The 20,791-nt window shown below is 48.0% G+C and overlaps 2 long non-coding RNA genes across 2 annotated transcripts; one reads left to right on the top strand and one right to left on the bottom strand.

Annotated features, from left to right (window-relative positions):
- Positions 1-435: 435 nt before the first annotated feature.
- LOC129466328 (uncharacterized) lies at positions 436-5,149 on the bottom strand. Its single transcript, XR_008652113.2, has 2 exons — positions 4,883-5,149; positions 436-1,130 (listed from the first exon to the last, which is right to left on the bottom strand). It is a non-coding gene; the product is annotated as an uncharacterized lncRNA (long non-coding RNA).
- A 1,517-nt stretch (positions 5,150-6,666) lies between these two features.
- Positions 6,667-18,538, top strand: LOC129466331 (uncharacterized). The gene is made up of 2 exons (XR_010117584.1): positions 6,667-11,324; positions 17,747-18,538. It is a non-coding gene; the product is annotated as an uncharacterized lncRNA (long non-coding RNA).
- The last annotated feature ends 2,253 nt before the right edge of the window (positions 18,539-20,791 follow it).

The following is a 20,791-nucleotide window of genomic DNA, read 5'->3' on the forward strand; positions in this document are numbered from 1 at the left end:
ATCTCTTTGCCTTTAAGAGGCAAACAGCCTAGGGGCAGAGATAAATGAGTAATTCTTTCAGTAACAGCCAAGTGTGATGGTTTATGGAACACAGGCAAGGTGAAAGCATTCTGATGCTATAGAGATGGGAAAAGGAGTCTTTTTTTATTCATTTATTCAACAAGTGTTCCGTGAGGGACCACTACGTGCTTGGCACTGTGTTTGGTGCAGAAGATTTACAACGAACAATGCAGACAGTCTCTTATTTCATAGAATCCACAGTCTAACCTGTGCCTCCACTACCCTAACTAGGACTCTGCACCCTACTAGGAAAGTCCATGGAGTGCCTTCTCCTTTATTAAACCTGCTCTGACTCCCCTAGGCCACAGTGGTCATTTTAAACTTCTGAAGATATGATAGTCCAAGTCCTCCAAGAAGCAGTCACAAAGACAGGAATAAATATGCAAGGATTTTACTAGGGGAAATGTCTATGTGAGGGAGAAAAAAAAAGGAGAGGGAACCAAAAAGAATGGGGGCCATCAGGCCTCCACAAAAGTCTGACTCCAAGTGAAGAACAGAGGAAGAAAAGGTTGGATGAAAGCATCCTAGACCGTCATGCAGTTTAAAGAAGCTTTGGCAAAGCTGTTGAGGAGTCCTCAGGCAAGGCCAGCTGTCAGAGGAGTTGGTTGTCTCCCAGGAAGGAGCCTGCCCTAGTAACCCTGCTATGATCAGTCACTGGCTGGGAGCAGCCTATGGGAAATGTGGCCTCAGCGTAGATGGATTTCAGAACACAGCAGGTGAGGCCCATAGTTAATTACACTTCCTATAGCTGAAGACCTGTGAGGCTTATTCTCATTGGCCTCCCAAATGATTTGGACTCCACAGATTACACCTTCAATTTGATGCCTAAATATTGTTTTCTGCACTTGCAAACTGTTTTCTGCACTTGCAAACTGTGTATCTTGACCTCTCAACTGGCCTGAGGGCCAGTCAAGGGCAAGGGTGCCATCATAATCCTTCATCCAGCCACCTGTCTATTGATCCATCCATCCATTTTTGTTTTCTGGATATATTTATGTGAGCACCAACTGTCCTGGGCACTAAGGGCACAGAAGTGAACAAGATGACTCTCGAAGAGAAGAGCTTGCAGCCTAGAGAGAAAAGAGGGGTTTAACAATGAATCACACACTAAACAGGGAGTTTCTAGGTAAAAGTCAAGTGAGTTTCTATTTCCCCTTCACACCACTTATGCTTCTCCCCACACCAGGAGGGGCTTTTTTCTGAAAGGGCAGCTATCTCCAGGGGACAGTGCCTGCCCTGTGGACGCGAGTCAGCCCAGGGTCGGGAAGAATGCTCAGCCCTGTGGACTGATAGCGATGACACAGCCCCTGGATTCTCCCAGGGAACTGCTTCACACCATTTCCCTGAGACACAGAGGGAATAAGAAAGAAAAACACCGAGTGCAACTCTTCTTCAAGGAGAAACACCTTCATCGCTTCCTCCATGACAACTGTCAGCCCAACGAGCATCCCTGAGCTGTTTCCTCCCTCGGGGGCTTATCAGTATGCTCCACGAAATGCAGAAAAACCCAGTTGCTTTTCTCCAATGTCTTTCAAGAGTGGTCTCCTCTTTCTCCCCATAGAGAAGTATAATTTAAAATATGCTGAATGAATGTTGAACTGGAGACCAAGAGAAGAGAGGCAAATCAGGCAGCAATGAGGATTATAGTTTTTCTTCTTCACTAAGTCAGCTCTGAGCTAAGTACATTCCATGCAGACTCTCAGTTGATTCCCGTCACAGCACAGCCCAGTTAGCCTATTCTACAGAAGAAGAAACTGAGGCTAGAGATAAAAAGAACTTGCTAAAAGCCACACCACTAGTAAGTAGTGGAGGTGAGACCTGACCCCAAAACTTTTTGTCCCCAGAGCCTGTGCTCTGAACCACCAACCAAACTGCCCAGGCCTCTGTTGGTGGTTTCTCTTGCAACTTGGCAGGTGGAGTGTGACCTCAGCCATTGGTGAGGAGTTGTAACTAGGGTGCAGAATCTGGACAGGGCCTCCTTGCCCACTGCCACGTGTAGCTGCTGGTCAGTTGGTCTTCACACACAGCATTTCCTCTGTGTTCATAGCTATGGTACCAATGGCAGAATTGGTGTGTTGATACTAACAGAAGTTGTTATAAGTCACACTCCTTTGCAGTTATGTACAGGGCAAATATGATTCCAAAACCCACAGAAAGCTATTACCTCATTTTATCTTAAAGTCTTAGGAGCTAGAGAAGGACAAGAGAACCACCATCACCACTGTACCAAAAGGGATGCTGAGGTACAGATGGTTTGGCTGACTTGCCCAAGGCCACATAATTTATAGGGCTCTGTAGCTGGTTTTAATGAGTTCTTTCCTTCTCTCCTGCAGAAACTCAATGCTCTCTTCTTTTGCCTTTTTTCAAAAAAATTTATTTGCAAAAAATGGGAAGTTCAGTAATTCTAAAGTGTTCACAATGATTACGATAACTACTAATTACTCACTGCTTCTATTATAAGCTACAAAATATTAAGTGCTTCTCATATGTTGGCATGGTGTCAACACATGCACTGCGTTAAGAGTTTAGTGTTACCTCGTCCAAGGATGTGTGCACTTAAATGGGGTTCAAAGTCTGTGAGGGCCAAAGTGCTCCAATGGTAGAATTCCAGGCGTCAGATGGGGCAAGTGCTTTTAAGCCATGGGGTCATCATCTTCTGTAACTATACCCAGGTCTTATAGCTTAGACTCTACTGGATAGACCCTCAGGAGAAATGTGAAGGAGGCTTTTGAGAAAACTTGGCAGGGTCTGGCTGCCAAATAGTAATTCTTAGTGGCCTCTGTAAGGTAACCCACCTTCCTGGGTTGCTTTAGCTTCTGCCCTGTCCTGTGGCCTTTCCTGACGCCCTAATCCTTGGATGAATAGTCCCTTCTTGGGCCACCAGCCTTGGGAGCACTGGGTCATCTGTCGAGCTCCACCTTCCAGCCGGGTCCTGGGAAGCTGAGGAGGAGACGGAGGTGTGAGAACAGCAAGAAAAAAGTCGAGCCAGGCTAGACCCAGGCTAGGCCCTAGTGGTTCCCTTTGTCTCAGGGCAGCCCAGACCTAAGACGCCAGGGCTTGGGGAGGCCTTGGCTGCCAACAGCCCCATGCCAAGAGCTTCATCTTCCTCACGGAAGGTTCCTGGCATTAGTCCAGGCTCTGCCCAGCCCACTCCTATTCCTTCAGGCTCTGAGTTCAAGGGTGATACTATGCACAAGCAGACTTCTGTTTTCTTGTCAAAGTTAAAAAAGACACCAAGCTGTCAAAAAGACTTTTTCAACACCCAGTTCCTGCTGGGTGAAGGGTGCAAGAAGAGGGTCTTTCATGTCTTACTGCATGATGAAATTGCCAAACACAGGATTCTAATTCATCCTTGGGGTGAAAAACAGAGGATCCTCCCTTGGGGTGGCTAAGAGGCCCAGCTCTCCAAACAGAAAGCAGATCACCTCTAAAGCCCCTGCATCATTTTCCATAAAGAACAGGACAGTTCTGAGTCAGCCACAAACATGTCATCACACATTGAGCATCTATGTGTGTGTCGGGAGCATGGAACAGCAGGAATTCCACTAGAAATAATAACATTATTAAGTGCTCATTGCCTCTCAGGCAGTCTGTTGGGTCTTTACATAAATAATCTCATTTAATCCTCATAGCATGAGGAAAGTAATTCACCATTCCCATTTTACAGATGAGGAAACTGAAGCTTACAAGTTCTATAGCTGGTAAGCAGCAGAACTGGGATCTGAATTCTGGTCGGACTTCAGAGTCTTAAGCTCTCAGCCATGAAACCAGCATTCTCATAGTAGAGTCCAGGAACCACATGCTGAGGATCTCCCCATAATGCTTAATAAAAACGCAGCACCCTGGCTGGGCTTACGGAATCAGAACATCAGGGAATGGGGCCAGGAGGCTGCCACTAGCGATCTTTCCAGATGGTTCTGATGCACAGAATGTTTGAAATCCCTTACACTGTGCTGTACTGTCCACTAAGTGGGGAGAAGGGGACATTGCGTGGGGGGTAGGCAGGGAGGGAGCATCAGGTGAGAAGGCCCCAAACAGCATACGGTACTGCATGATGCACTAAGGATTCGGAATTACTTCAGTGAAAAGAGCATCCCTTGGAAAGCTGCCCCAGCGCCTGGCGGCTGTCCTCACACTCTGCCTGCATTAGCTGAGGCCTAACCAGTGAGCTACCCAGCCCCAGGCCTGAGCTGTCCAGGCCCACAGATGAGTCCTCATAGGGACAATATTCCTATTGCCAGGACTGTCGCTAACTCATCCTGAGGATAACTCTGCTTCCAACCCTCCCTAATTCCTCCATTGAGCAGCTGCCCTCAGAAGGCTCCTTTCTTTCCCCTTGCTGAAGACCTCATCTCTATCTGCCGGAATTCTCAGCACTGCTCTTCTTACTAGGTAACTAGCCCTAAGATGAGGCTTCACAAGAGCTAGTGGCAGCGATTTCCTGGGTGGGGTGTTGGGTGGTACTGCCATCTTCCGAGGCACAGAAATAGAAAAGGGAGGCATGTGGCCAGGTTCCAAGTGATCCACGACAAGCCAGACAGGTCCTTTTGACTCACTGAGGCAGCAGCAGGTGGCCTTTGAGAAACAGTGAGACAGAACAGTCCCTTCTGGCCTGGAAATGCCAGCAGGTGGGGGTGGGGGCAGGCTTCTGCTAAGATCTGGGGTTCATTTTACCCCTCTGCAGACTCCACAACCTGTTTCTGCCCCATCATCTCCCTGGGAAACGTGTGGGACCCACTTAGTTGCAACCCACACACCCTCAGTGCTGTGACTCAACTGGCACTCAGAGCAGCCTTCAATATTATTTTTAACCTGACTTCACCTGATTTGTGGGGGGTGGGGTGGGGACCAGATTTGCCTAGAAAACTCCACTGATAGGGCTGGTCCAAGCCGAAAAGGAAGGAGACAAAGTCTTCTTTCCAGCACCTCGAAGAGCCTTTCCCCTGCGTGAACCTGAGAGAAAGAGGCCGGGTCGGCCCACGAAATGGGTGCCAGGAAAATCAACCACAAACTGATCTGCATCCACTGCCTCTTTATCTGGCTCACTTGTCTGGCCATGTTTTGTCTTGGGATGACTCCTCGCATCCTATGGTGACAACAGTTGGCCAGGAGGGAAGGCAGCCCCAAACCCGGGGAGCTTCAAAGATGGCAGCCTACACCCAGGCCGGAAGCAGCCCAGATCCCGCTGGCATCCTCCAGTGGAAGTCTCCGCCTCTTCCGCCCACCATGCCCTTCCTGCATATGTTCGCGAGGATCAGGGGAAGGCCTGTAGATGAGAGCTTGGTCTGTTTGGGATTGGCTCAGCCACACGGCAAGTCTTGTTCCTTCTCCGTCTGGCTGTCTCTGTGAACTTTGCACTGAACTCTTTCCAGCCGCGTCGGCGGCAGCTCTCCTGCCAGGAGGAGCCAGTGCCAGGGAGAACAGAATAATTACCTCTCGTGTTGTGCATGCAGAGCCTTCATTAACGTGTCCCCGGAGTGGCATTTGCAGCCCTCTGTCACAGCAGCCTGCCATTGAATACCACAAAACTCATCACCCTCAGATTCTCTACTGTCTTGAAAGAGCCAATTAGCCCTGTGTTTCTTCGAGCTGCTTTGGCTCATTCGGAAAGTCATGTCGGTGTCACTGTTATTATTTACGTAGAGGAGGTTTTTCTATCACCTTGCTCACCAAATAGCGCATATAAGTGGCCTGGCCCAGTCACTCTTGTTTTCTTCCTTTTTGACACAAGGAAGCCATGCTTCTAAGGAGACGTGACAAAGAGTGCGGGGTGGAGGGGCACACGTAGAAATCAAAAGTCATGGCATTTAGTCATGGTGCTGGGTTTTAGTTGTGGTGCTGCCAGTGGTGAGGTGTGTGACCTTGGGCAAAACTACACATTTCCAAATGTCGTTTTCTTCCTGTACAAAATAAGGGGTTGGCATTGACACACAGATTCACAGAATCTTTGAGCACTTCTCAGCTATCTGTCATTTTTACGGATAAGTAAGCAGGCCCAGAGTGGCCATTCAGCTAACCCAAGATCATGTAGCTAACTAGTGTTAAGACTTGGGACCCAGCATTCAGACCTTCTACCTCCTGGATTTGGGTGGGATTGGATGAAAGAGGGAAACATTTTAAGAGAGCCAAGACACAGTGATGGGATTACACTCTCTGTGCATGCAGGGAAGTATGTAGGGGTGACTTTTCCTTCCCATCAAAGATTTCAGGGTTTAGAATAGTAGTTCTATCCACCCCAGGGCAATCTCGTCCCTTAGGGGACATATTTGGTTGTCACTGTTGGGGTGGCCAAGGAGAGAAGGGGAAAAATTCCACTGGCATCTAGCAGAGACTAGAATACTGCAGTACACAGGGCAGCTCCTTCAACAGAGAATGATCCAGTCCGAAATCTCAACAGTGCTGAGATAGAGAGCCCAGTTAGACACAAGCCCCCTTCTCTACTGCCAGTCTTCTCTAGAATTTTAAACATTCTTGCTTTCTTACCTTCAGCCACAAAAGCACTATTTTTTTTTTGCTGATTTTGTTACTGATGTTGGTTTTAAAAATATGATTTTTTTTCTTGAGTATACAAATTACCCAAACTCATTTTTTTTTTTTTTTGAGATGGAGTCTCACTCTGTCACCCAGGCTGGAGTGCAGTGGCACGATCTCTGCTCACTGTAAGCTCCGCCTCCCGGGTTCACGCCATTCTCCTGCCTCAGCCTCCCGAGTAGCTGGGACTACAGGCGCCCCCCACCACACCCAGCCAATTTTTTGTATTTTTCATAGGGACGGGGTTTCACCGTGTTAGCCAGGATGGTCTTGATCTCCTCGCCTCGTGATCCGCCCACCACGGTCTCCCAAAGTGCTGGGATTACAGGCCCAAACTCGCTTTAAAGAATAGAAAATTCAGAAAGACACACACACTAAAATCAATCAGGTATCATCCCAACATCCAAGGGTAAGAATATTTTGGTATTTGGTATTTTTTTCATATTACCTCAGATTCACAGAGCACACCCTGCTTTCTCTGTTTCATGGCTTTTATCAACAATTCTCTTTTCCACCCTATCCCCATTAGTACCTGTTGAAATCTCTCGCCTCAGTTACCTCAAATAGCATTCCTCCAGGAAGTGTCACATACCACTCAGAACCCCACCTGCGCTGGAAGCAAACTCTCCTGCCTTTATATTCCTATAGCACTTTGTAGCTCACGGATGTCAATTTTGACACTTTTAAAAATATTCCAGTTACGTGTAAATTCCTGAGGGTAGGGATTAAATTTTAGTCTACTGAAGTGTGTCCCCCTACCCTTCTCTCTCTCTCTCTCACTCACATACACATACACACAAACACACGTACACATGCACTCTGTCTCTCTCTCACACACACACTGCAGTGCAAGCACAGCACTTAAGATGAGCTCCATCCCGTTTCCTCTCCTGGTATCACCGTACTCTTACTTTCAGAATAAATAACTATCCTTTAGTCACAGAGGACATTTCAATCATTAGTGGCTTTGGTTGCTCCATCATTTGCAATTATTCTAGTGCTCTTCTTTCTATGTGAATTTTGAAGATGTTTAATATTATAATAAAAATGAAAAGTTTTCACTTAAATATCCCTTATTATGGGTCAGCTACTTTGGGGATAGATGGTTATTTAAGTTTTCTGATTCAATCCAAACTGTGGAAAAGCATGATTGGCACTTTTTTACAAATGTGAACACTGAGGCTTAGCAAGGTAACCTAACTTGTCCAGGGTTGTCTGACTAATTAGAGGAGGCACTGGGATTTAACCCAGGGTTACCTGGCTCCAAGACTATGTGCACCACCTTGAAGCTTCCCAAGCCCCAAGGAGTCCACTTGCCTCTACTCTGGGAGAGTGTGGCCAATTCACCAGGGGCCCTCAGCCCCACGCCTGGCAGCCACATCATTCACCAGATGAGCCAGCCGGGCCAGCCTCATGACTGAGGAACAGCTGCCCAGGTGTTAGTAGAGGCTGCATTCCAGTGACATTCCTCCTTGGCAGAAACTTCAAAACTAGAGGGAGACATTACTCAGGCAGGCTGGTAAGGCATCCCAGGCTTTCAGACCTCAGGTTTGCAAGACAGACTTAACCTGATGGTAACATAGAGTGTAATAAGAAGCATCAACTGCACTCCTGCCCATCTTTGGCAGATGGAGCGCTGGAGAGGGCAGTAGAGCATGGAGGCTGATGGGAACCTTCATCTACTCAGGCCTTGCACGAAGCCCTTGAAGACAGAACTCTGGTTCTTTCACCAGAATGACCTAGGGACAGGCTTCCCCTCTTCCATATGCAAAGCTGCTCCCCTCCTCCTGCTTCTTCTCTGCCTTTTGAGGAAGTCACTTGGGGCAGGGGTGGTGGCTCAGTTGACCTTTCTGCCTGGTGTCTCTCCTGGTAGAATGCAGACTCTTGGAGCCTCCCTGTTATGACCGGCAGCCAGGTAGAGGCTGGATCCTTCAGTTGGGGGACTTTTAGTGGCCCCTGTTGTGGACCTGACCTCACTCTTGGTCTGCAGGTACCCAGATGGGAAGGGCCCTAGGCAAGCTCATGGTGTAAGGGAGAGGGGCAGGCATATACACAAAGCAAAGTCCATGAATCGGTGGAATAGCATCATGCCTAGGAGCGCAAAACCACCCTAAGGTCTAAGGGTCTTGCCACCTAGTAGCTGTGTGGTCACTGGCAAGTCACTTAACCTCTCTGTGCCTCAGCTTCCTGTAAAAATTTGGATAACTGCACCCACCTCATAGGACAATTTTGTAAGGATTAAATGAGTTAACATGAGAAGAGCCATTTGGAACAGGGCTGGTCTGCAGCCTGTTCTGTCTCTGTGTTAGCTCTCAGCACCAAGTGCTCCAGGTGCCACAGACACGGAGTCAGGTGACCAGGAGGGACTGAAACTAGGAGTGGCAGGGCCGAGGGGTCACTATGATGGTCAACAAAGACTCCAAAAGGAAGTGGTGCTTAAACCAAACCTTGAAGTCTGAGTTGTTGACAGTGAGTGGGGGAACAGAGGGACAGAGGCTGACCCATGAGGGCAACAGGACATGGTTTGGATTCACCAGAGCCCAAGAGTGAGGTTGGGAGAGAGGGGGCTGGAGAGGGGCACAGGGGCTGAGCCCAGAGGTCCATGAAGGCCAGCACATGCTTAGAAAGTTGGCAGTGGCCCAGGCAGCATGGCTGGGAGAGGGCCAGGGTGGAGGCAGGAGAACTAGTTTGGACAGGAGGTGGTTGTGAGTCCAGAGCAGAGATGAGCAATGGTGAGGGTTGATCTGGGCAGCAAGGCACTTGGGCAATAGAAGGCTCAGGCCTCTGTGGCGCCAAGTGTGGCAATGAGGCAGAGGAAGGCCTCAGGATGTGGCTCAGTCTGGCTGGTGGGACCCAGGGGATGGGCTACTTTGTTCTCAGAGAGAAGGGGCTGAGAAAAAAGAAAAAGAGGAGACAATGGACATGCAGTGAGCACCTGTGACGTGCTAGGTGCTAGGACGGATGGTGTTCACTTAACCCTCAAGCCATCTCTCCAAGGTGAGAATAAAAGTCCTCCCCAAACAGGAAACTGAGGCCCAGAGGGCATCCGTGACTTGCTGAAATTCACACAGCCTGGAAGTGTGGGCTCCGGCTCTCTGACTTCTAGTTCTTCAGGCTGCCTGTTTATCTTCAGCTGTCTTCAGGCAAACCAGCCCGTGGGAGGACAGCCCCACGCCTTCGCCCGTGTGAGTGTGCCCCAGCAGAAACACTGCTGTTGAGTCAGACGATACAAACCGACATCGCCTCACGTGACTTACAGATATTTTCATTTTTGCTTACTTTTACTCAGCCAAGAACTTCAAAGCAGCATCATTCCTGGAGGATTTGTTAATCGACGTGTCACAGGTGAGCCTATGAGCAGGAAGGAAATGGGCTCAGAGACCAAAACATCTGTCCCCTGTATTTCTTGCCAGGTTCCGGAGCTGAGACTCCTGGGGCTCACCAGGAGCCTGGGCTTCCCTCCACTTTGAAGGGCTTGACCACCCCGGCATGGGCTGGAGCTTAGACCGTTGGCCCAATCCTTCCTTTGGGGTGGGGGAAGGTGTCCGCAGGAAGCATTTCCAGCTCTGGGAAGGTGCCTCAGTAGCTCGACCGTATAGCAGGGCCCCTGGGAGGAGGAGAACAGTTCATCAGTGCCTGCCAGGTGGTCACTGCTTATGTCTCACAGAAACACGAATGTCATTGTCCCGGTGAGGATGAAAAACCAGGGGCTCAGAGATGTTAAATAAACTGGCCCAGGTCACACAGCTAGGACGGCATCGATCCGACATTCCTACAGGTCTCGGGAGCCCCCCCTCGGCCCCTCTCCAGTCCAGAGAGAGGCACTTGCAGCGCTTATAAAAGTCTTTACTTGTTTGAAGCCAAGTTCCTCTCAGGTGTTGCTTTTTTCTGTTTCTTTTCTTTTTTTAGGCCTTGGGGGTTGGGGTGGGAGACCAAAGGTGGAGTTGTGCTATTTTACACAACTGACTTGGCTTGCACGTCATCTAAACACCAAGTTCCGTTCTCAGAGGAAGTGAGAGGTGTCCAATTCGGTCATGCAGAACGCAGCTGGGCTGCTCGAAACGAAACGAAGCGGCTACTCCGAAGGAGGTGTTGTCCGTGGGCCGGTCCGGGTTGAGTCAGAGCAGACGCCACTCCCACGTCAAAAATACCAGGCCACTGTCCCATGGAGCTGGGCTATTCACTCAGGTCATATTCACCACTTCTGAAATCCACATTAAAGGAAAAAAGAAAAGGGAAGGGAAAGGGAAAAGGAAAGGAAAGGAAGCAGAAACCAGAATGGCGACAAGGAGAGCCACCCAGTCAGAGCAGCGCCTGTACACCTCTGTAGGGCATGCCGGGCACCCGACGGCCGCAGGTCCGGGCAGTGCTTGTGCCTATCAGGCCATCTCAGCCTTGGTTATATTCAGGACCCAGGAGCATATCTATGTTGTGTGGGGCCCAAAAACTTACAATTTGGGACACTCCTTAATAAAAAGAATACAAAAGTATGAAAACAAGATTAAGCACAAAAGTGGGTATTTACCTAGGAGGAGGGGGAGGGGAATCACAGCAAATTGCTGACATCCTACAGATTGGCCCCTTCCTTCAGCAATCTATGTAGGCAGTTTACCAGAAATGCACACACAGCAACACTTCCTGTTTGTAACCTGCCTTCCCTTCCCTGCGTAGCACACTCCCAGCATCTCCCTGCTCTCTTGGGCAACGGAAGCTTGTGTCTCTTCATCTTTACGGTAAGAGCACCTCGGATGAGGCTTCTGAGTCGACCATCCTGAAAGCTGTGGGCTGGTGGACATCACCCAGGGCAGGTTTTCCTAACTTTTTGGGGTCTTGGTTGCCTTTGAGAATTGAATGAGAGTTATGGAACCTCCCCAGAAAAAATGCCTACTCAGGTCTACCAAATTTTACACACAGTTTTAGGGATTCTTAGATTCCCTAAAGCCTATCTGCAGATCCCAGATAGGGAACCGGTTACCTAGTGCGGTCCACTCATTTCACAGATGAGGCAACAAATCCCAAAGGGGTGAGCAACTTGTGCGAGGTCACCCAACTGGACTCGGATCCAGCTCTTGACTGCCTCCCTTTCTCTATTGTAACAGTTATGCCTTCAGCACTGGACAGAGAGTGGGGTCTTCAGGGGAAGGAGACCCCAAGTTAGGGCCCCTCAGAGGGTCTTTCTTATGTCTTTTCGTCTATCCCAGACACATATTTTTGCCTAGTGCCGCTCAGGGAGGGCAGGAATGATGGCTTTGAAATAAAAACACAGGCAGGAAAAAAAGACTCCCACAGCGTGTGAGTATAAATGCAATAAGAAACATAAAGGAGAGAGAGAGAAAGCAAGAGAAGTTGTAAGCAAATAATATGCAAAGCTCCTGAGAAAGAACTTGGGCTGCTCTGTTTGGTAGCTGGAGACCTGGGCCCTGGGGAAATCCCAGAAAGAGTCAGATCTGATTGGGCCCTAGCTGAGGCCCTGTCCTCTCGCTTCACTCTCTCCCTTCCTACCCACCTTGGTTTGGGGTCCGCTTGGTGCCCCAAGCTGTGTGCTTTGCAGGTGTGACTGCTTCTTCCTGCACAGCTTCTCCCTCCCCCAGCCTCAGCATCCCCCCAGCCCCACAACCCCAAAGCTGCACAGCTGCCTGGATACTTCCTCTGAGCCCCAACAAACTTAGATCTCCTAGTACCACCCCCCTTGGCACCTGGCTGTTCTTTTTCATGGCATATAGAATTACTTAGTTTTGTATTTATTTGTTTAGGGTCCGTGTGCTTCTGTGAGACCTTAAGCTCCATGTGAGCAGGGCCTGGGTCCTTGGTGCCTTTGGCCTGGCATGTGGAGGCTGTCTCCCATCCCTTGCTGATTTAAACAAATGGTGGCATCTGGAGGGTTGGATCAGGACATGGGAATAAATGCCCGCTGGGCCACTCATTCCTGAAATCCTGTCCAGGCCTGAGCGCAACTGGGAGCTTGCTTAAGCCTTTAGCCTGTAGGCACAAACAGTAAGTGAGCAGGTGGTCCGTGCAGTGAATGGGCCCAGCTCCTCAGAGCAGAGCATCAGCCAAGCAGGCGCAGACCTCCAGGGCTCCTCTGTGTATCTTTAAAGTGGGTTCTGGATGCTCCCTCCTTTTCTCAAGAGCCTGTCTCTGAGTTGTGAGGCTCCCTCAAATTCCCAGTTGGCTGGCTCACCAATGGTCATGCCAGGGGCTGTCAGTCAAGGTCGTGAGTAGATGGCTGAGATGGGCGTCCCCTGAGGGCTGCACACACCAGGAATGAGTAAGAAGCTCTGAAACAGCGCCCTCTCCTGTCCACTGGACTCGCCTCCAGATAATGGAGCTGTCTTCAGGGAACAGCCTGCCGTTCATACTCCATATTTTCCCTTTCATTCCATTTAGTTTAGGGTAGAGGGTATTCTTTTTCTTTTCTTCAACTTGACACCCATGACTCCGTGACAGATCGCCATCTGTCATGTGTGTGTGACTACCTCCCTACCAAGGGCCGGGGAGCCCTGATCAAGTATTCTTTCTTCTTCCTCTGTTTCTTCTCAGTGTTGGGTTGCTGGGGTGAGGAGGGGAAGGATTTATGTGACAAAGAAGCCTGAGGTACAACCTGTTTCTCTCCTCCCAGGCTTGCTGCCCGGGGAGCAGGGGCTGTGGAAGGAGAGCACTGTTACCAACTGTAGCCAAATGTACCTTAACAGTTTCTCACCCCGCCCTTGTCTCATCCCCCCAGCAACTGGGAGCGAGATCTGACCACAGATACCCAGGGATGGGCGGGGGGGCAGGGCCAGGTGAGTTCATCCCAGCAGGTGGGTGCCTGCTCCAGCCTGCCCCTTGCTTCCTCTGAAACACACTCCAGCAGAGCAGCCTCCTGCCCTCTCCCAACCTCAGATGAAATAATCAGTATGAAATTTTCTGTCTCCTGACAAGATGCCACATACTTAATTTTCTTGCACCAATCACCTTTTCAGGAAGATAGGGAATAAACTATGATAGGATATTTACGCAGCTGAATACAACTGACTGGTGCCCTTGAGGGTGAGGTTGGGGGAGGGGGAGGGTACACCCAACATGCTCATCCTCTCTAGTTAATCACGATGGGGCTTTCAGCAGAGCCACAGCCTCAGTAGAAGCGAGACATCCTCACGGCTAAGTGACGAGTCTCTCAGCGTCATGACAGTGCCCAGCAGCCTCCCTCCCTGCCTTACTCAATGCTGACTATGCCTTAGATCACTGCATCGTGGCTTTAGCACTTTGTCTATGTTCCGGAAAAGCCTTTGCTCTGTCATAGCTTTCCTGACCTCCCAAAGCCAGTGCATCAAAACAGTCACCATCCTGAGAATAACGTTTCTGCTCCCAGGTGAGCAGCAGGCGTCACACATCAGGGTGTGTGGGGCTGTCAGGAAAATAGTAAGGAGATATCCACGTGGAAAGAAACAGCTGGCACTTTTTACAGAATCTAGCACTGGGTGTTTATTGCAGCAGAGCTCCATACATTCTTGTTGAATGAATTGATGAATACCCAGGGTTCCTAAGGATGTGAGCTGCTAAATCAGTGGGGCTCTGCACACAGTCTCTGGCATGCATTGCCCAGCATCGAACCTTGGCTCTGCCCCTTGCTAGCTGTGTGAGCTCCAGCATACTTCTTGATCTCTCTGTGTGCCTACTTCCTCACCTCTAAAATGGGGACGATAATAATAATTAATAATTAAGCACTGTTAGGTGTAAAGCACTTCAATTACTTCCTGGCACACAATGAGCACCGTGTAAGTGTTTGCTATTGTTAAGACTACAAAAATAGTCACTCCAAGGAATTGAATGTTACTTTTAACCAGGAGCTGTGAATTTCCTTATCTGGTAGGCATTCACCCCTCCCACCCCCACAAGCTCCTGCCCCATACATGACACCATCTACTGGAGGGATTTGCAGGTTTTACTGTAAAGGATCAAATAGGAAATATTTTAGACTTTGCAGATCACAGTTTCTATCCCAGCCACTCAACTCTGCAGTCACAGTGTGACAACATGTAAATGAGTGAGCAAGGCTATGTTCTAATAAACCTTTTTTTTATACAAAAGCAGGAGGTGGGTCAGATTTAATCCACTTTGTTAATTTCTGACCTATTGCAACTCATTTTACAAAACACTGCTCAATTCCTACCTCTTCTAAGAGCCTACCTACTTGTACTTTCCTTTCCCTGGACTTCAAAAGCACTGGGCTTAGAGGGAGCTTAGTACCATGGAAAGAATATGCAAGAAATTTGGATTAAGCTCTGGCCCTGCTGCATGACTTTGAACAAAGCACTTACGATCTCTGGAGCCTCAGTTTACCCATCTGCAAAATAGGTTTAAGATTTTTTTGTCTTACTCACCTAATAAAGCAGTTTGAACGTCCAATAGAGAAATGCACGTGGATGTGACTTGCAAACTTGAAAGCACTACCCAGTGGAAGTACATCTGCATGGTGTCCCCAGTGCCCAGCCCAGTGCTTGGTACGTGGTCAGTGTTGACTGAACCAAATCCCAATGGTGGTATTAAGTACAGGTTTTTGTATCAGACAAATAGGTAAGTGCCTATTTATCTCCTTGGCTGGATGGAGAACTCGAGGGACACAGGCCTGAGGAGAAAGGACAGCATTTCTGAGGCAGGTTCCCCAGAATGCTTATCTACTTGAGCTGTAGGTCAGAGTCACATTGCAATGGGTCTGGACTGCAATGACAAGACTAAGGCGTCTACAGACAAATGTGGCTAGAAATCTGGGCTTGTTAACTGGGACTATGTGACAGATAACCACAAACTGGGTAACTTAAAGCAACAGAAATTTATTCTCTCAGAGTTCTGGAGACCAGAAGTCTGAAAGCAAGGTGTTGGCATGGCCATGCTCCCTCCAAAGGATCTAGGGGAGAATCTATTTCTTGCCTCTTCTGGCTTCTGGTGGTTGCTAGCATTCCTTGACTTATAGCCACATCGCTCCAATCTTTGTTCCATCTCCACATTGCCTTCTACACGTCTTTGTCTTTCCCTCTTTCGGTGTCTTAGAGGGACGTTTGTTTTTGTTTTAGGACCTGCCTGTGTGATCTAGAATGATCTTATCTCAAGATCCTTAACTTAATTACATACATCTGCAAAGACCCTTTTTCCAAATAAGGTCACATTCACAGGTTTCCAGGATTTGTGGACAGATCTTTTAGGTGCCACTATTAAAGCTACCACAGTATCTTATTACTTCTACCTAACTTTTTACCTAAATATTTCCTATGTCATTGAGCAGTCTTCCAAAAACATCATTATTATTATTATTACTTTGAGACAGGGTCTCACTCTGTCACCTAGGCTGGAGTGTGGTGACATGATCACGGCTCACTGCAGCCTCAACCTCCTGGGTTCAGGTGATTCTCCTGCCTCAAACTCTTGAGTATCTGGGACAACAGATACATGCCACCACCTCCAGCTAATTTTTTAAATTATTTGTAAAGACAGGGTCTTGCTATGTTGCCCAGGCTGGTCTTGAACTCCTGGGCTCAAGTGATCCTCCCGACTCAGCCTCCCAAAATACTGGGATTACAGGCATGAGGCTCCACATCCAGCCAAAACCACTATTTTCATGGCCAATAACATCCCATGTTGTGGATATATTATAATTAATTCATTTTCCTCTTGTTTGGCAGTTAGGTTGTTCATAGTTTTCCACCATTATAATAAGAATGCATTGCATGGGCTTTGGAGTCTTATATTCCCAGATCAAACTCTGACTGTCATTTACCAAGAATGTGACCTTAGTCAAGTTTCACAAACTTTTCTGGGCCCCAGTTTTCTCATTTGTAGAATGGAGATCATAATGCTTGCCTGGTGAGGTAACTCAGAGGATCAGGTGAAAGAAGATATGTAAAATGGCCAGTGGCAGAATGTTCGGCACAAGTACGTGCTTAGTAAATTGCAGCCTCTCTTGTTTTATTAATATTGATGACATCTCAGTTCATTTTCTTAGCATGGATTCATAGAAGTGCTCTTCCCAGATCAAGGGGTGTGGACAGTTTCAAGGCTCTTGGTTTGTACTGTCAAATTGCTTTCCAGAAAAGCATTGGCAGAGATGCTCAGTATCACCTAATCCTACATAACAACTACTATCATGGGCTCCGATGACCACCCTAATCCATGGACAAGAACTTCACAAGTTATAGAACCAGGGTTAGGCTTTGAAAAGCTTGTAGTCTAATTGAGCAACTAAATTGCATGCATGAAACGAGACAAATAAAAAAAATGGGATTCGTTAACTCAGCAAATGTTTATTGAGCACCTCCTATGTGCCAGCTACTATCCTAGATGATGGATATTATACATTGGTGAACAAAACAAAAATGGTCCTGGCCTTCATGCCCTTTTAATTCATGGGTCAAAACTAGGCTACAACACTTCCTTCCTACAACGGAGCTCAGGGAAAGTAAAGACTCACGGAGACCAGGTGGATGGTGAGGCTTCAAGAAGGAAGAGGACCCAGACATGGACTTGAAGAAGGAGCAAGGACTAGAGGAAAATGAGTTGGGGGGTTTGGAGGCTTGTGACTCACTGTCCCAGATGGCTTACCGAGGGCAGGAGTGGGAAAAGGGCTGGGGAGGCTGCATACTGGAAGGCCAGGACAGCTTTAAGCATTGGCCTAGCTGGGGAGGTCGCATTTGTTTTGCTTTCAAAAATTAGAGACTCATAAAATTTTCTGAGCAGGCAAAGGCCCATGAAAGGCATTTGGAAAGAATCGAAGGGTCTGGATGAGTCAAGCCTGGAGTCAGAATGTCAGCCAGGCTTGGATTCTCCAATAGTTGAAGCTGCAAATCTCCTCCCACTTCACAATCAGGGGCTGGTAGTATGACTTGGTGATAGGGCTTACACTACTTGGCACATGGAGTCCTGAGCCCCATCCCATATCTTCCTCCACCCACCATTTCCTTCCAGTGCTGATATGGTTTGTCTGCATCCCCACCCAAATCTCATCTTGAATTGTAATCCCCATAATCCCATATATTGGGGGAGGTACCTGGTGGGAGACGATTGGATCATGGGGGCAGTTCCCCCATGCTGTTCTCACGATAGTGAGTGAGTTCTCATGAGATCTGAAGGTTTTATAAACGTTTGACAGTTCCTCCTTCACACGTTCTTCTCTCTCCTGCAGCCATGTGAAGAAGGTCCTTGCTTCCCCTTCACCTTCTGCCCTGATTGTAAGTTTCCTGATGCCTCCCAGCCGTGTGGAACTGTGAGTCAATTAAGCCTCTTTCCTTCATAAATTAACCAGTGTCGGGTAGTGTCTTTATAGCAGTGCGAGAATGGACTAACATGAGTGCCCAACACTGAGCCCTCAGCAAGCTCCAAGCTTCTTTGAGTGTCTGCCATTGCTTCCTGGAAACCTGGGGGTGAATGGATCCTAGTTGTTCCAGTCTTGGGTACATTAACCTGATATTTTATTATTAACTGTCCAGGCAGTAAGTGTACCCGAGCCATTGACTCTTCCAAGAGTTTATTCTGTTCCACTGCGATGTGGTCCTCAGGGGATGGTGAATATCTAATGATTGCCCAGCTCTGTGTTCCTGATCTAGTTTGGATATTTGTCCTCAAAATCACATGATGGAATTTAACCCCCAGTGTTGAAGTTGGGGCCTGGTGGGAGGTATTTAGGTCATGGGGGTAGCTCCCTCATGGCTTGGTGTTGTCTTCATGATAGTAAGTAAGTTCTAGTGGGATCTAATTGTTTAAAAATATGTGGGTTAGGCTTTGAAAAGCCCTTATCTTGCTCCTCCCCTTCTCTCTCTTGCTCCTGCTTTTGCCATGTGATGTGCCGACTCCCGTTTGCCTTCCTCCATGAGTAAAAGCTACCTGAGACCTACCAAGAAGCTGAGCAGATGCTGGCACCATACTTGTATAACCTGCAGAACCGTGAGCCAATTAAACCTCTTTTCTTTATAAATTACCCAGTGTCATGTATTTCTTTACAGCAACGCGAGAATGGACTAACACTGTCCCCTTTGTGATTAATATACTATTCTAGCAGGGATAGGGGCACAGAGAAGGAGGAAGTCTTCTCTCCATTTCCACCTGACCACCCAAGCATATTCCAGTCAGTGGTGACCAGAGCTGGCAGAGGGAAGAAAATGTAGGGGACCCTGAAGGGGCTATGAGGAGACCCTGTGTATGCAGGGAACCCTTCTTCCAACCCAAGCATGAGGCCACTCCTGAGTCACAGGTCTGGTAGGTGGAAGTGAGAGGTTGGCTCATTTAGAGTCTTTACCAAACTGAGGAAGAGCCACTTCTCTAATTTCCTCCCATTCCTGTAAATTGGACCTAACAATGCATGCCCTACCCAGACAGGCAGGATGATTGTCTTGTGTAGGAACACAGGCAGGCCCACTGAGGCCACCACATGTGACTCATGCTCTGGGGCTTCCCTGGGCTTTGCTGTTGCAGGGATAGGGTGACATCCAATGACCCTAAGCTCAGGAGACCCAGGTGAGTCGTCAAAGTTAGAAATTGAAATCCCCTGACCAACCCCCTCATGGTACAGAGAAGGGCAGTGACGTTCAGGGTCATCCATCGGGGGCTGGGTTCCAAACAGCCGAGCCCCCAGACCTCCTGCACTTAGACTGGAGCCCCGCCTCCACCACTTTGCCGGGCCTCTGAAAGTCAGTCTGTGCTTCTTGAAGGTGATTTTCACCAATGGAAGTGGTTTTGGCTTGCTATTCCTTGGCACATCTCTCTTTTATTTAAAAATAGCAAAGTTCCTGAATAGGTCAGAAAAATCAATGGATCCATTTAAGCCTCAAACAAAAACAATTCAGATAAAACCACAGTAGTTAAAAAAATACTTGCCCTGAGAAGGCTGCTCTACATACGTAAGTGTTGCTGAGGGCCAGCATTGAGATGAAAAGAAAGAAAAACTGAGGAAGTTATCACTAAATGGCCTTTATTTTGAGAAGGAATGGAGTAAAGAGTTTAAACAGTGAGTGGGGAAGAGGGGGAAGCATCCTAGAGGGAGGGCAAAAGGGAAAAGTAAAAGGAGCCACGGAAGCTGGGAAACCCTCTTCTGCCCAGGCATGGTGGGCACTTGGGACAGAGTGAAGAGGGAAAGGATGATGGGATGAGAGCCTCCAGTTCACCCAGGCACCTTCAGGAAGTCCGGCTCATTCAGGGAGGTTGGACTTTATGAATGAACGTGGCTCTACATGGTCCCTACATATGCTCCATGCTTTACCATCTTGGACCTGTTGATTTTAGGCAAATTAAATTTAACACAATGGAGCAAAGAACCATTCATAGATTGGGAAGCCCCCTGAACCAGAGTAGGTTTGGGAGGACTTGGCACTGCCTCATGGTTGAAGAAGATTTATGGATAGAAAAAGGAAATTGACATACAGAAACCAGAAGTGAGGTATAGGAATAGCTGGATTGGTTACAGTCTGGCACTTGCCTAATTTGAAGGTGGGTTGGACAGCTGACCACCTTTGACAGGCTGAAACTTGGTGATTGGTACAAGAGTAGGTTATAGTGTGTTTACACATCCAGTTAGGTTACAGTTCACTATGTACAGAGAAACCTTTAGGCCTAACTTAATATATGTAAGGAGGCAGCTTTAGGCTAAACTTAATTGAACAGATCCTTTGTTCTTGGTCTTTCTCCTGAAATGCTCTTCCCTGCCATCTCAGTCTGATGACATCATACCCATGCTTTCTTCTTCTTCTTTTTTTTTGATTAGAGATGGAGTCTCACCATGTTACCCAGGCTGGTCTCGAACTCCTGGGTTCAAGTGATCCTCCCACCTCAGCCTCCTAAATTGCTGGGATTACAAGCTTCCGTCATCATGCCTGGCCTACCCATCCTTTCATTTACTCCTTCTTTCATTCCCTTATTCATCAAAATGTAATGAGTGCTCAAATTGTACTAGAAGCTGGAGATGCAACTGAATAAGGTGATCAGGGTAACTACCCTCTTCAAGCTCATGTTTGGGAGGTGATGGAGGTGGGGAGCAGAGGAAGAGGGAAGGCAGATATCAAACAGTTAATAGTTAATTTCATAACTAATGATTACAAGACAATCTAGGTAAGGCTGTGAAGGAGAAGTGCAGGTGTTCTGAGCATTTGACGGGATCTACCCTTGTCTAGAGCAGTCAGGGAAGGGATTCCTTGTGAAAGTAACATTTGGGAGAGGCTCTGGAGACTGAGTCTAAATT

Source organism: Symphalangus syndactylus, chromosome 2 (assembly GCF_028878055.3).
Source record: "Symphalangus syndactylus isolate Jambi chromosome 2, NHGRI_mSymSyn1-v2.1_pri, whole genome shotgun sequence".
In the NCBI taxonomy this organism is placed as follows: domain Eukaryota; kingdom Metazoa; phylum Chordata; class Mammalia; order Primates; family Hylobatidae; genus Symphalangus; species Symphalangus syndactylus.